This window comes from Cnephaeus nilssonii (assembly GCF_951640355.1).
Source record: "Cnephaeus nilssonii genome assembly, chromosome: 15".
Taxonomy (NCBI): domain Eukaryota; kingdom Metazoa; phylum Chordata; class Mammalia; order Chiroptera; family Vespertilionidae; genus Cnephaeus; species Cnephaeus nilssonii.
Window position 1 is genome coordinate 28,566,184 of NC_137086.1, and position 14,238 is coordinate 28,580,421.

Below are 14,238 nucleotides of genomic sequence, written 5' to 3' on the forward strand. Positions count from 1 at the left end.
CCAGAAACATTGGCTGCCAGATGGCTATTTCTGAATAAATGATGGAACGTACTGATTCCCTCACTCCTTTCTCACTCTTGCTCTTGCTTTCACTCTCTCTGACTTCTTTCTCTATATACAGATGGGGCAAAAGTAGGTCTACAGTTGTTCGTGTGGAAAATAATACAATAAATAATAATCTAAGAACAAACTCTGTGTTTTGTGTAATCACAACCTTAAACCTACTTTTGCCCCACCCTGTGCATGTATATAAAAAAATCCCTACTTCACTTGAAGGGCCACAGAATTTAGCAATTTTCTAAAAGTAGATTATAGAATAATAGTAATGGACGTTTTCATGGCTTTCATATGCTAGAGTAATCACATTGTAAATTCTATTAATATATTTAATTTATATCTATATTTTACTAATATGTACACCTTATCATTTTCAGCTGCATAATTATAAGGTGAGGCAGGGAGGTTTAAAATGAGCTGTAGCCTTATGAAAAATTCTGCTTCTGACAGACTCCATTCTTGACCAAACTTTATTAAGGCTTCTCTGAGTCCTGTTTTTGTTTAGGCCCAAAGTTGAACTCTGTTCTTAGTTGTTTAAATTTCTCATCCTCCACTCTCCATATCATATCACCCTGTCTGCATTTACCAAAAATCTGGTGGAGGTGGTCTACCAAGGATTGCTGTAGCTTTGATATTTCCTCTTCCCACCCTGCTCCTTGGCTGCTAATCTATACTTGTTCTTGTTATATTCAGAATTGAGCCTGATTTCAACCCCTCCCCCCTACCCACCTCACTGCAAAAACCCTATTACAGTAATGTATATTATGGGCTTATTGTCAATCCAGATAATTTTGATCTATTTCAGTCATCAAAAATCTGCATCTATAATTGTGCCATTTAATCAAAATTATTTATGTATGTTGACATCCAGATATAAATCATAATTTATTTTTAAAAGTAAGGGAAATAATTAAAAAGAGGTCATGACAAGCCTACATGCATATTACAAGAAAAAATAGATATCTGTTTTTAAAAAGAAATACAGATCAAAATACAGGCCTGGAAACAGAATAATATATTTCCTGACTTGTGAAAACTTAATAAAAAGTATGTATCATTAAAAACAAAATTCAAAAATGAGATAATATTAACATATTATAAAAAAGGGATTTTACAGAGTTAGGAAAATAAAATAAAATCTATTTTTGGAACTAATGAGTAATTTAGAAACAGAGAGAAACAGCAAAAGGTGGATTAAATAAATTATAAACATAAAGGTTTGATAAAATCATGTTGAAGCCAAGATAAAATGAAATGGTCAAAGCAACAAAAACAGAGGTGATAATATGACATATCAAATAGTGATGACTCAACACATTTTTTGTTTTTGAAGTAGAAACCCAAAAGTTGAACAAAATCTAGCATTCATATGTATGAAATAAAGATAAAATAAAAAACACTCTAGGAAATACTTGAAAAAAAAGTAGGTCTGAAACAGTTGGCTAAATTATTGAACTTAAAACACAAACAAAACATACATCAGATAATGGGCACATAAGAAAAAGTCATCTATTGTGGAAAAATAAAAAGTTAGCCTGGTCTTATATTTCTCCACAGCAACATTAAATGCCAAAATATAATAGTGCAATAGATACACAGTTCTGAGGGAAAATAAAAACTTGAGCCCAGATTTTACCTATATCCAAATTGTCCTTCAAATGCAATAAGACAGGACAAAACAATATAGAATGACAGATATTTTCAGGCATGCAGAAACTCAGGGAGTGCTTATGGACCATTTTGAAGGGAGGGAGAGGTGGAGAAGCACATTTGATAAACAACTCCAGCCAACTAAGTGGTGAAGAAAAACAAAATAAAATCTAAATGGAAATCCTGTCCTAAAAAGACCGGGTGAAAACACTGGATCATTTAAAATTTAAAAATAAAATTAATATCAAACATCTCTGGAAATGGAGGTTATAAAACAATATGAATTTTATAAACTTTGAAGATGTGTAAATAATGTAAATTACAAAAATTGGCATGTGGGGGAGGACAGAGAGAAAAGGAAGAGCACTATGTATCTAATCATTGCAAGCAGGATTCAAATATTCTCTAAAATTGAAGCATGAAGCTGAAAAATGGACTCCATCTATTAAAGATGAAAAAGTGATCCCTTACTCTTTATTAATGTTATAGATTTTTTATATGAAAAAGCTTACTTACAATGATTCATCGTGTTGAAATTCTATTTCATTAAAAGTAAGATATTTAGGATGCGACTTCTATAAAAATATTGTCTCATTAAATTTATTCAAAAAGAGGTAAATAGAGAAAAGCATATCTAGAATGAGATTTATCTAAAGTTAAAAATGATATTAAAATTTGTGGTGATTTTATATTTTCCTTTTTATATCTGTGCTTTACAGTATTACTTAAGTTTTATTTTGAGTTTCTTTTGTAATGCAAATGTATGGTTTTCAAAAATAATGAAGTTATTCCATTTAAAAGAAAATAATGCAGAGAAATTTTTCTTTATCTCTCTGGCCCCAGAATTTTGTATAATGCCCTTTACTTTATAGAGATTCAGGAAAACATATTCAAAATAATTAAGATACTCATGTGCATCATGTCTTTATGCATCAGACTTCACTACTTTCCCAGGCAGACCCCTGTTAGATGAAGACCATAATAAATGGGGGGTGTGTTTGAAGTATATTAGTGTCCTATTTCCCTTCTTTCTCTCATCCTGACTCAGAAGAATTGTGACAGGTATCATAGTTGCTCAGATATTAGCACCTAAATTTCCACAAGTCAGTTGATTGATTTTGAAGTGTTTATTTATTAAAATATGCCCATGAACTCACATATTACATCCCCTGCAGAATGGAATGTATTGTATGTACTGCTAAAAACAATCCAAAATTTAGGTTTTTTTCAGGCTTACTGGCATTAATCTAAAGTCAACTGAATTTACAATCCTCTGGTTCTTTGCTTGATGTTCAAGCTTAGAGAGACATTCTGACATTTCCTTTGCTGGGGATTAAGGGGTGGGGAAGTAGTAATTAGATGGGATGGTATCAGACTTCCATAGTAATGTGGGTTGTCAAAGTTAAGAAGACAGAAAAACACAAACAATCATTTTGCTTTTTTATTGTGAAGGTGATTTTGTGAACTTGCTAATCATAAGTTAGATATCTGCATCCTTAAGTATCTCATTAGATGTATACTGTTGTTTTTATTTGAGGAATTAATAGTTTCAGGCTAAAACTACCATAAAAGTCATTAATTATAACATGTAATTCTATCCAACAGCAAGAATACTAGTCACCAACCTGATGCTCTGACAGCTGTATATTTTTGCCTATAAATTTACACCCACCCATATATGGGCTTAGGTAGAAGAAGAAAGTAAATAAAACTTTAAAACATTTTTTGTTTGTTTGTCTGTTTGAGAGAGACCATTTGCTGGTGTTGATAAGATATAAGAAAGTTTACTTATTAATTTAACAGGTATGTATTAAACCTCACCATTAGCAAGTGTCACACTCTAACTGCTCCAGGCTACTCAAGAATGATTAATCACATTTACTTCCCAGGAAGTAAGGATGCATTAGAGAAGGAAAAAAAAATTCCATGTGCAAGCAAAATAGTAAGTTCCATTCAATAGGCCAATGATATTATCTAAACTTATTTTTTTAAATTTTGCTTTTGAAACATCATGGTGAATGTATGGGGAAGTGGGATGAATTCTAGTCAGATAAAATAATATAGGTCTATTGCAGTAATCCAGGAAAGAGATGATGAGAGTATAGTTGAGATAAGTGAAGTTGGAGATAGAGTGGGTATGGATTAGCGATATATCCACCTGAATGTCAGAATATGAGAAAGACAGTGATCCTGATCTCCATCAGATTTCTGTTCTAAATGAGGTTAGATGGCTATTCCATTAGCCACGGTAAGAAATATAGAAGGGGTGAGGGTGTGTGTTGATTCAGCTTCACAAAGGGCTAAAACTTTAGTAATGTCCATAAGGCACTCTGATCTGCCACTGCCCACCTCTCCAGCATTAGTTCCTCCTTCTTCTGCATCACACTCCAGCCTAAAGCAACATTGCATACTATCCATCCCTATAAGAGAGCATCTTCCCTTGGGTACTCGTTGAAATCACACTTGCCCTCATAAAGCAGTTCAAAAATCATTTCCCTTACTGAAGCCTTCATTCAGCTCCCAACATTAGGGAACATATTGTACCTTAAATTTATTTGTATGCATGTTTGTCTCCTCCTCAAAACAGCATGCTTGATAGGAGTGAAAGTTTTATTTATTCATTTTAGTATCCCTAATGTTTTATATAAGTGTTCTACAAAAATTTTTGGTTAAGGATGAGTAATAGAGTGACTAAATGAATGTTTAAGGTAAATGGACTGACCAAAAAAATAAATTAATCAACACAATAACAAAGTTATATTTTAGTGCAAGTGAGGTCTTGTTAGGGAGCATTTGTTTCTACCATGCATAATCATGGATGGTTTCATGGAGAATCTAATTATTAAACTAGAGGCCCAGTGCACAAAATTTGTGACCTGGATGGGGGGGGTCCCTCAGCCCAGCCTGCCCCCTCTCACAGTTCGGGAGCCCTCAGGGGATGTCCTACTGACAGCTTAGTCCCGCTCCTCGTGGGGAGCAGGCCTAAGCAGCAGTCTGGCCTCCCTCTGCAGGAGGCAACTGGGCTGATCAGGGGAAGGCACCACCCCCATCACCCCACTGCTGCTGCCACTGCAGGCCGCCACAGCCGCCAAGGTGTTTTCATCAACACGGACTCCAGTCCCTTCACCACAAAAAAATGACAAGTTTCTTTAGGCATTTTCAATATGTCTTTTTCACATGATAGGACATTTCTTTCTTTTTTTTTTATCCTCACCTGGGGATATTTTTCCATTGATTTTTAGAGAGTGTGGAAGAGAAAGGGAAAGACAGAGAGAAACATCAATGTGAGAGGGACACTTCGATTGGTTGCCTCCTTCATGAGCCCTGACCTGGGCCCCGGCCAGGGAGGAGCCTGGAACCTAGGTGCATGCCCTTGACCAGAATCAAACCCGGACCCTGCAGTTGGCAGGCCAAGGCTCTATCTACTAAGCCAAACTGGCTAGGGCAGGTTATGACATTTCTTAGTACCGCCCGCAGCGGACCTTCGTTTTTTCCTCCAGGAGTGAGGTGGAAAAACCCTAGATCACCTTCTTGGATTCTTATTACCCAAGTTACCAAGAACACTGCGAGTGGCATACAGGCAGCTTAGCCAATGAGTGGTCAGAAAAGGTGTTTCCTCTGCAGCTCACGTGCAGAGGCAGAACTGCTGGCCCGCTGCGGTGGCTTGGGCAGGCCTCCCTGTGTATGTCTGCTCTGGGCCTGCTCCATCCGTGGCTTGCCTCACCGTGCATGCAGTCCCCTCCCGCCCATCTGCACATGCAGCCTCCTCCTGAGCTGATCGTGACTGTTACAGTGTCCTGGCTAATTTGCATATTACCTCTTTATATATATAGATTGGTACTGCCTGGTAAAATTTTCAAGGTCTTTACTAGTATTTCACTTAGAGGAAAGGAACTAAGCAAGTATCTGATATAGGTGTATGTCATATTTTTTGGATTTATTGAATAAAGCAGGCCAATGAAGATTTGAAACTATTAGCAATATGCAATAAATATAATAAACTCATGTCTTCATGCACATATGTTTCCTTGACTCTCAAGTTCTATAAGCTCTTTTTAATACACTTCCCAAACGATACAGATGAGGCAGAGTAGAACTAACAAAACTATCAATTTCCCTTATTAGTGAAGAGGAAATAATGTTTCATAACCAACATTAAATTAACAAAGTTAGCATGTGGCCTTTGAGTCTGAAACTTTTAATGAGGAGGCTGATTTACAAGGACTGTGAAGTTGGTGAAGATATTATCTCTGATCTCCTTTGATTTACAGATTAAAACAACAATTAGATGCTTTTGGAAAGTGCCTAATTAGTTGTTCTGAAATTCTAAGGAATCTCAGTTATAAAACCTTGTAGAAAGTGTGTTTATCAAAGACAGCAGATCTGGAATCAGTGACACAAAACTTCTTTCTTTAGATTTCTCAAGGTACGGTTACTTCCTCTGGTTGATATGGCATATTTCCTAAGTCCAAAATAGCCCCAATAGTAGCATAAACATGCTGACAAAGAGCCTTTAAATTATGATATGAGATGTCATTTCATAATGTTATATTAACCTTACTAAAATTACCATGTTTGGAAAACAAAATTTTAAAAATGTGAGAAACCAAAGCCCAGTAAAACTGGAAGAATACCACCTGATCTAATCATGAGAGCCGTACCTTACTTACTTATTAAAATAAAATGCTGCCCAGCTGGCATGGTTCAGTGGTTGAGCACTGACCTATGAATCAGGAGGTAACGATTCGATTCCTGGTCAGAGCATATGCCTGAGTTGCAGGCTCCTTCCCTGGTGTGGGGCTTGTAGGAGGCAGCTGATCAATGATTCTTTCATCATTGATGTTTCTATCTCTTCCTCTTTGAAATCAATAAAAATATACTTAAAAATAAAATGTATGATAACTAAGTGAAGGAAAAACTATGTACATATTTATTAAATTTTTCCATTGTGCCAATAATTATTAGTTTGTAAATTGTATGAAAAGAGACTCTATATAAATTTAACCATGAAACAACTAGTACTTTTCATCCTGACAAATATTTGTTGAATGAATGTACAACTAAACTACCGTGTACTTAGTTGTATGGGATAACAACAAGAATTGATTTTAGAAACATATGCAATATTCATTATGTAGGATAAGGTAAAATAAAATTACCTTAGATTAAACAGTGCTATTTTTTTAAAAATTATAAATTAATATTCCTCTTTTTTCTAAAACAAGTGCTTCTTTTATTATTATGTACATATGAGTGTTCAAGCCATAGTATACCTTAGTTACATGTAAGATAAACTATTTTCTTAGTTCACACAGTATGTTGAAAAAAATCTCAATTATAATAAAGATATATCTCATTTCAGAGACAATATTTTTTTTTATTCCAAATCCATTGTGTTGGTATTTTTTTGTTTAATGAAAATATGAAAACTGGTCCTTAAAATTGGCACACAAACTATATTTACCACATTTGAAAGCTATACACTTATAGCATGGCTTCCCACATCTAGTCCATGTTAAAAGGCAGCAGCAAAGAATTCACCAGCAAATGGGGGAAGCTTGTTACAGGCAGCTGTTCTCCTCCAGAACCATGCAGATGTATTTAGAAATTTTAAAGGTGACAATGATGTATGGCTATGGTTTATTAATAGACGTATAAGTAAATGAGTCTAACAAAATACTAATAAATGGAATACATACATGAGCTGGTATCCTTGTTGTGTTTAACATTTGTTTGCTATTTGATTGTATGTAAGCCTTCAAAGGATCTGGGCTCAATTTCTTTCATTTATTAAATCATTAATTTCTTTTTCAATTATTAGTCACTATTTAATGTGCACTAGGCACTGAGCTCAGCTCTGAGGACACAAAGAGAAATCATATTCTAGGTACTCACCCTCAAAAAAGAAGGCAAAATCAATATTTGGTGATGGAAGTCTAAATAGCCATTACCTTTGAGAACCCAAAGGAAGGCATGTACATAGACAAATTGTAACAGAGAGGACAGGGAGATATTCAATTCATGATCAACTCTGTGTGCCCAGTCAGAGAAGCCCTCCTGTCTGGGCCAAGAGGAAATGGGAATTTTTGGCAAAAGTGTCAGACTCTGGAGCTTCAACATGATTGTTATAGTAAGGATCAGATTATGACAGTGGTTTTCAGCCTTAGAGGAAGTTACATCTCCAGACCATAATGACACATGTTTTACTTTACTCAGCCTCCTTTGATATAAAATGGGGTTTGTATATGTAATATTTTTCATGTTGAACATAAGACAACATACAGTAATCCTACCTAATAATAGACAAATATGCAAATTGACCGCACCTTCACTACGCCCAAGCCACACCCACCAGCCAAGCCACACCCACCAACCAATCAGGATGAGTATGCAAATTACCTCAACAAATATGGCGGCTAATTTGCATATCAAGACAGCGTAGAAAGAAGCCAAGAGCTCCAGAAGGGAGCAAAGCTGCAGAGAAGCAAGCAAGCCGGGGGGGGGGGGGAGAGAAGGGAGGAGCGGAGGCGGGGCCGGGGGAGAAGGGAGGAGAGCGGGGCAGGCTGGTGGAGAAGGCGGGCCGGGGGACAAGGGAGGAGAGCAGGCGGGACTGGGTAGAGTGCAGCAGAAAACCCTATTGCAGGATTTTTCCTGCAATGGGAACGCTAGTATAGAATAAATTATACAAAGGATAACCATAACTTTGAAGAGAAAAAAGCAATTATATGCTAGGATTAAATAATATGTAAAAAACCTCCTATTCAGCAAAATTACAAATGATATTGTTGATAGAAAAGGAGGGCATTTGGTGCCTGGAAATTGATATCAGTAGAGTTAAAACTAAGATTAGGTTCAAGAAACAGTGGGTGCAGCCATACCCTAAGACAAACTTAAAAGAGTGAAGAGGCTATTATACTGTTTTATCTATATTTGTAAATGACAATTATTTTTATGTTGAATTAAAATCTAGAAATATATTGGCAGCCTCAACAAGGGAGAGAGTCTAGGTATAACATGAAGAAACTGAATTTCAGAAAATTATGTGGAAATAACACCAGCAAGAGAGAACCCAGCATGCCTCTGTGTAGATGTAACAAATGGATATTTATCAGGCATGGAATGTGAGGGACCATTTGAGTTTCTTAAAGGCCCCATTATCGCTGAAGCAAAAAAGTAGGTTGACAAAGCAAATGGTTTGCTTCACCTAATAAAAAGGTATTCATTCATCTTGATAGATCTTCATCTCTCCCACTTGTACCCATTTCAGGGTCATTCCACAAAAGAGAAGCTCAGGCTTGTTATTGTGCTATAAAAGGCACTGATAGCAAAATGATATTCCTTGTATTCACAGATGTCTTCAGTGAAGACCTGGAACCATTTGATAGTCACTGAAACCAAAAACAAGTGATTTACAAATGTAGAGTGATTCACATAAAATCTAAATCAGAAAGCTTTCAAAACATGTGTGAAAAATAAAAATCAGAAACCCATCATTATGGTTTCATGTGTGTTGTCAAGTTGATTTTGTTTTTTAGGCTTAAGAAAGAATTTAGAAATGTTGTTAATATCCTATGTATTTTCACCTTGCAGGGTAGGTTTACCTGATTCTAGACAAGAACCCATACATTGGAACATGAAAGGACTTTTAGAGCAAGGAGGCAGGCAGACAAATAACATCCAAATTAGTCAATCTATTTGTAAACTTAATTTATGTCAAAATTGTAAGATATCTGTTTTTCTTTCTCTTTGAAGTTGCTAGGTATATTTTCAGATCATTATAATGCCATTCTATTCAGATTCTGACCATTGTAAATTTATCCTCAAAGAATTTAAATTGTCATAAACTGAGTATTTTGAAGACATGGAAATCTCCAGAAATTTCAGGTTTTATTACATAAGCACACATACAGACTAGGGAAGTGTGTGTGTGTGTGTGTGTGTGTGTGTGTGTGTGTGTATGAATTGCCAGCAATTAATATAGATATAACATTTCTGGCATATACTCAGTAAACAATAACCCGCCAATATTCAAAAAATCGTCATTCTGTGGATCAGTGCATTAAAAGTTTGTCACCTAGATATCTACAATATTAGGCTGCATTCCCAAGGAATTGGTAGGTGAGAAATACTGATCTGAAAGACTGAAAATACTAGGTCTTATTTTTTTAATCAGTTAATATTTTCAAAGATGCAATAAAATTCCTTATTTTGGAGAAAGGGTTCTGCAATGTGTATGATCAGAGAAGAAAAGACACACATTGATTCACTACTTATGACCCAGGCTGTTTTACAAAATTGATTCTTGAGTAAACATTGTTTTATGCCTCTTCATTCTAATAAATATTAGGAAAAAAATGATTAAGTGTTAGTACAAATTCCAAATGACATAAAGACAGGATTCTTTGGAGAAATCATTTTCTCTGTCCTTAATAATTGGTAGGTATTAGTGAGATTATATTAACAATAACACACGTATTTCTGACATGTGTACCCCAATTACAGACCCTCAGTAGTTTTGGGGAGCTCAAAGGGAAGTCTCACATGTTTCCACAACAACCCCCACTGCCACTCTGACTTGTCATTGCCAAATTGCTGCTCTTGGTTAATGTCCAGCTACAACACTGGAGCCTTTAAGTTACCAAAACTACTGTGTGTTCTGTTAAATCTTGCTATTTTGCACATAAAAAAAAGATACTTTTCTACTCTAAACACATTTGGCTATCTATTTTAATGAGAAACAATAAATTAAAATTAATGAACTTTATTATTTATTTTAACCAAACTGAAGATCTATTAACTGTCTGAAGATTTTCACTTTTAACTGAGGGTCTCCAGAGAAATGGTAAAATCTCATAATTTCAATAAGATGACGTAGATGACAAAGTATAGGATGAAGGCCATTAACTTAAAACTATGAGATTCAAGACAAAGATATAAAGTTCCCTCGGTTAGTAAAGAATTTAAAAGTATGTTATTTCCCCATAATGAATCACATCAGTGTTTCCAAACTATTTCTCTTTATACTTCAGTCAAGGACATATAGTGGTTGTGATCACGCCTAAGGAAACTAAGATAAATTGTCATTTTAAAGTGACTACAAATAACTTCTTTTTTTTTAAAAGAAAGTAAGTCAATGGATACTAAGTCATTCATTCAGCAAATATTATAATTTTACAATGAGCAAAATAACATGCTGTATATATTGGAATAACAATAAAGACTCAGACTCTATCCCTTAAAGTTGTACAGTTCAACAGGAAACCAAAGAGATAATCAGAATAAGGTAATTGTGTTCTAATGTCTGAGATCACTTCATAGTTTGAATATTAATAACTACCTTATAGTGTTTATAGTAAGAAGGGGGAGAGATCCAGATTAAGGAATTAAAATTAGCACAGAAATAGATTCAGAAATATATATGGCATACAAAGGAAAATAAGTTATTCATTTTTGATACTATACAGTAGCATAAAGAAAATGTGTAGAAACTATAAAGGAGGGTTAGGATATGGAGTTTCAAGTTTTAATCTGTGGGATTCCTTTCTAATTTGATAAGATAATTTATGTTTTCAAAGGAGAAAAATGGTAAAATCCTACACATGCATTCGGAAGACTGCTCATGGTAATGTTCAAAATGGATTAGAGGAGTGGGGAGAGGCATGGAAGAAATAAGGTAAGTTAGAAGACCAATGCAATCTGGGCAAGCAGCAAGAAAGATATGAACAGGGAGACTTAAAGAAAGATCTTAATATGACAAGAATCACAGGGCTAGAATTGACAGGCTCCATCAATTGATTGCCTAAAAGAGTACAAGAAACCAAGAGTCAAATATATAGTTTTTAGTTTAGGTAATGGGCATGATACTGCTGTCACCAGAAGATATTGAGAGCTCAGAGGAGGAATGAACTTGGAGGTAATGTGTATGTTCAACTTTAAGAGTATTAAGCATGAGGTGGTCATAGATATTTTAATAGGAGGAGGCAAAAATAGAAATATGGGCTGGAACTCCAGTTTAAAAAATTAAACTGGACATTTTTGTGAATAAGAAATTGGCAAATGGTGGCAGAAATGTGTAGACTGATTCCCCAATGTTTTTGGCAACCAAGAGAAGAGAGTTTGGATGTTGTTTTGAGACAAAGGGGCAGATAAAGTTTTGCATCAGTAATTCACTAAAATTTGAAGAGCCACTTCACTGTGAGCATTAGTAGAGACTTAATCATTTTTGTAAAGGTAGAAAACCCTGATACCAAAACTTGATGTTATAAGAAGCAATTCACAGACAAGTATCCTTCATGAAAATAGCTGTAAGTCTCCATAACATCAGCTAATATAATCATCAATATAGAAGCACTTTGTGAGCATGTTGGATTTACTCCAGGAATGTACGTTTGGATTCACATTAGAAAACTGTTCAATGCAATTTTTCTTAACAGAAAAAAGGATAAAAACCATATTATCATCTCAATAGATACAGAAAAATCATGCGAGAAAAGTTATCATCCCTAGGAATACAGGGCACATTCTCAACCTGATAAAGGGCATAAAAATAAATCTACCACTAATATCATGCTAATGAAGTATGTTCCTCAAATTTCCCCCGAGATCAGAAATAAGTTAAACAGGTCTATTCACATCACTTGTATTTAACATTGTACCTGAAGTCCTAATCAATGTAATAAGGCTATCAAGAGCAATAAAAAGACAAAAGGTAGGAAGGAAGAAATAAAACCTCTTTATTTGCAGACAACATGGATTTTTACATAGAAAATCCTTAAGAAATCTACAAAACTAGAACTAAGAGGTGAATGTAGCAATTTACCAGTGGTAAATAATTAAGATGTGAAAAAAATCAATTTGGAGTAACCAATATGCTTATCAACAGAAGAATGGAAAAACAGATTGTGGTGTATTCAAAATGCAATTCTACTCAGCAAAGAAGAATAATGTACTGATATACACAACATGGATAAATATAAAAAATGTTGAGTTAAGGAACTAAATGTATATATATTGTATATATATATGCATACTATATATATATATACACATGCTAATTTGTAAGTGATAAAATTAAGATATTAATTGCTTATGGAAGGTGGTAATAAATTATAGTGAGGCATACGTTAGTGTTCTATGGTCATATATTGTCTTTGAAATATTTTATATCCTTATTAGGGTGATGCTCACAATAAGGATATAAAATATTTATATGGCCATAGAACATTAATATACATATATTTATCAATCTACATATATATGTGTATATAGGCAAATATAGATATACACATCTATAGATCTATAGATGTTGATATATCAATTTCACAAAAGAAACTTGCTTTGTAAAGAAAACATCAATGTAGATGAAATATATTTTTCCTACTAAAATAAGATGCATATGCAATGAGGCAAACCACAGGGAATTAAATCCTTATTTTGAATAGAAGAATTAAAGAAATATTGGACCAATAATATTTGGCTCTGTGAAATAAATTGTAGATTTCCTAGCCCAGTAATGATATTCACTGAGATCCTGTATGACTTGCAGTATTCAATGGCAGAGGCTGTTGTATTTCCCAAGAGACTGAATCTGTCACAGGTCACCAATTAAACAGTGTGAGTTTGATATGTTGCTGGGGAAAACAGATATAGGCCATAGGAGACCTCAGAGGTGGTAAATAAATGGGATATGGGAAACAGCAGTATTTGCACAAGCCATCTCTAGTTCTCTCTGTTTATCTGAATATCCAGTAGGCAAAAAAAGACAGTGTCATAGCTTCTTGATCCATGGCGCTATAGGAGGGCAATCATATCTCGGTACAGAGAGAAAGATTTCATAAAGGAGAGTTACTGGGACATTTGTGTCATTGGAAGAGGAAAAAGGTCCTTCTCTGTAATGATGTAGGTCAAAGAATATGAATCCCAACCCGGCATCACTAGAAGAGACCAGCTGTAAAATATCCTTGACTAAACAAAACATGGAGAACGACATCAAGAAATCCACTATGTCCTCTAACCGGAAGGGAAAGGGCAGCTTAGATGTGGCCTCAGACATCAGGTCAAACTAAAACTGAAGAAAGGTATCCTCTGTAACCTCCAGAGTAGCGAAGAGTCCTGCATCTACGGAAATTACTACATTTGCATGAGCCCTTTCACCTGTATCTACAATGAACAAACTCTGTTCCTCCTAATCATGGGTCAAATGAAGAGAAATGGTGAAGAATTATTCATTTTTAGAAAGCACAGTAGTCCTTCCTTATTTGCGGTTTCACTTTCTCTGGTTTCAGTTACTCATGGCCAATGGGTCTGAAAGTATTAAGTGGAAAGTTCCAGAAGTAAATAATTCCTAAGTTTTAAATGGAGTGCTGTTCTGGACTAGCGTGATGAAATCTCAGGCCATCCTTCTCAGTCTTGCCTGGGAACTGAATAATTTCTTTGTCCAGTATATTCACATGTATATGCTACATGTCTACTAATCATGTTTAACTTGAGTAGCTATGTCAGTTGTCACAGTGATGGTGGCAGAATCAACCA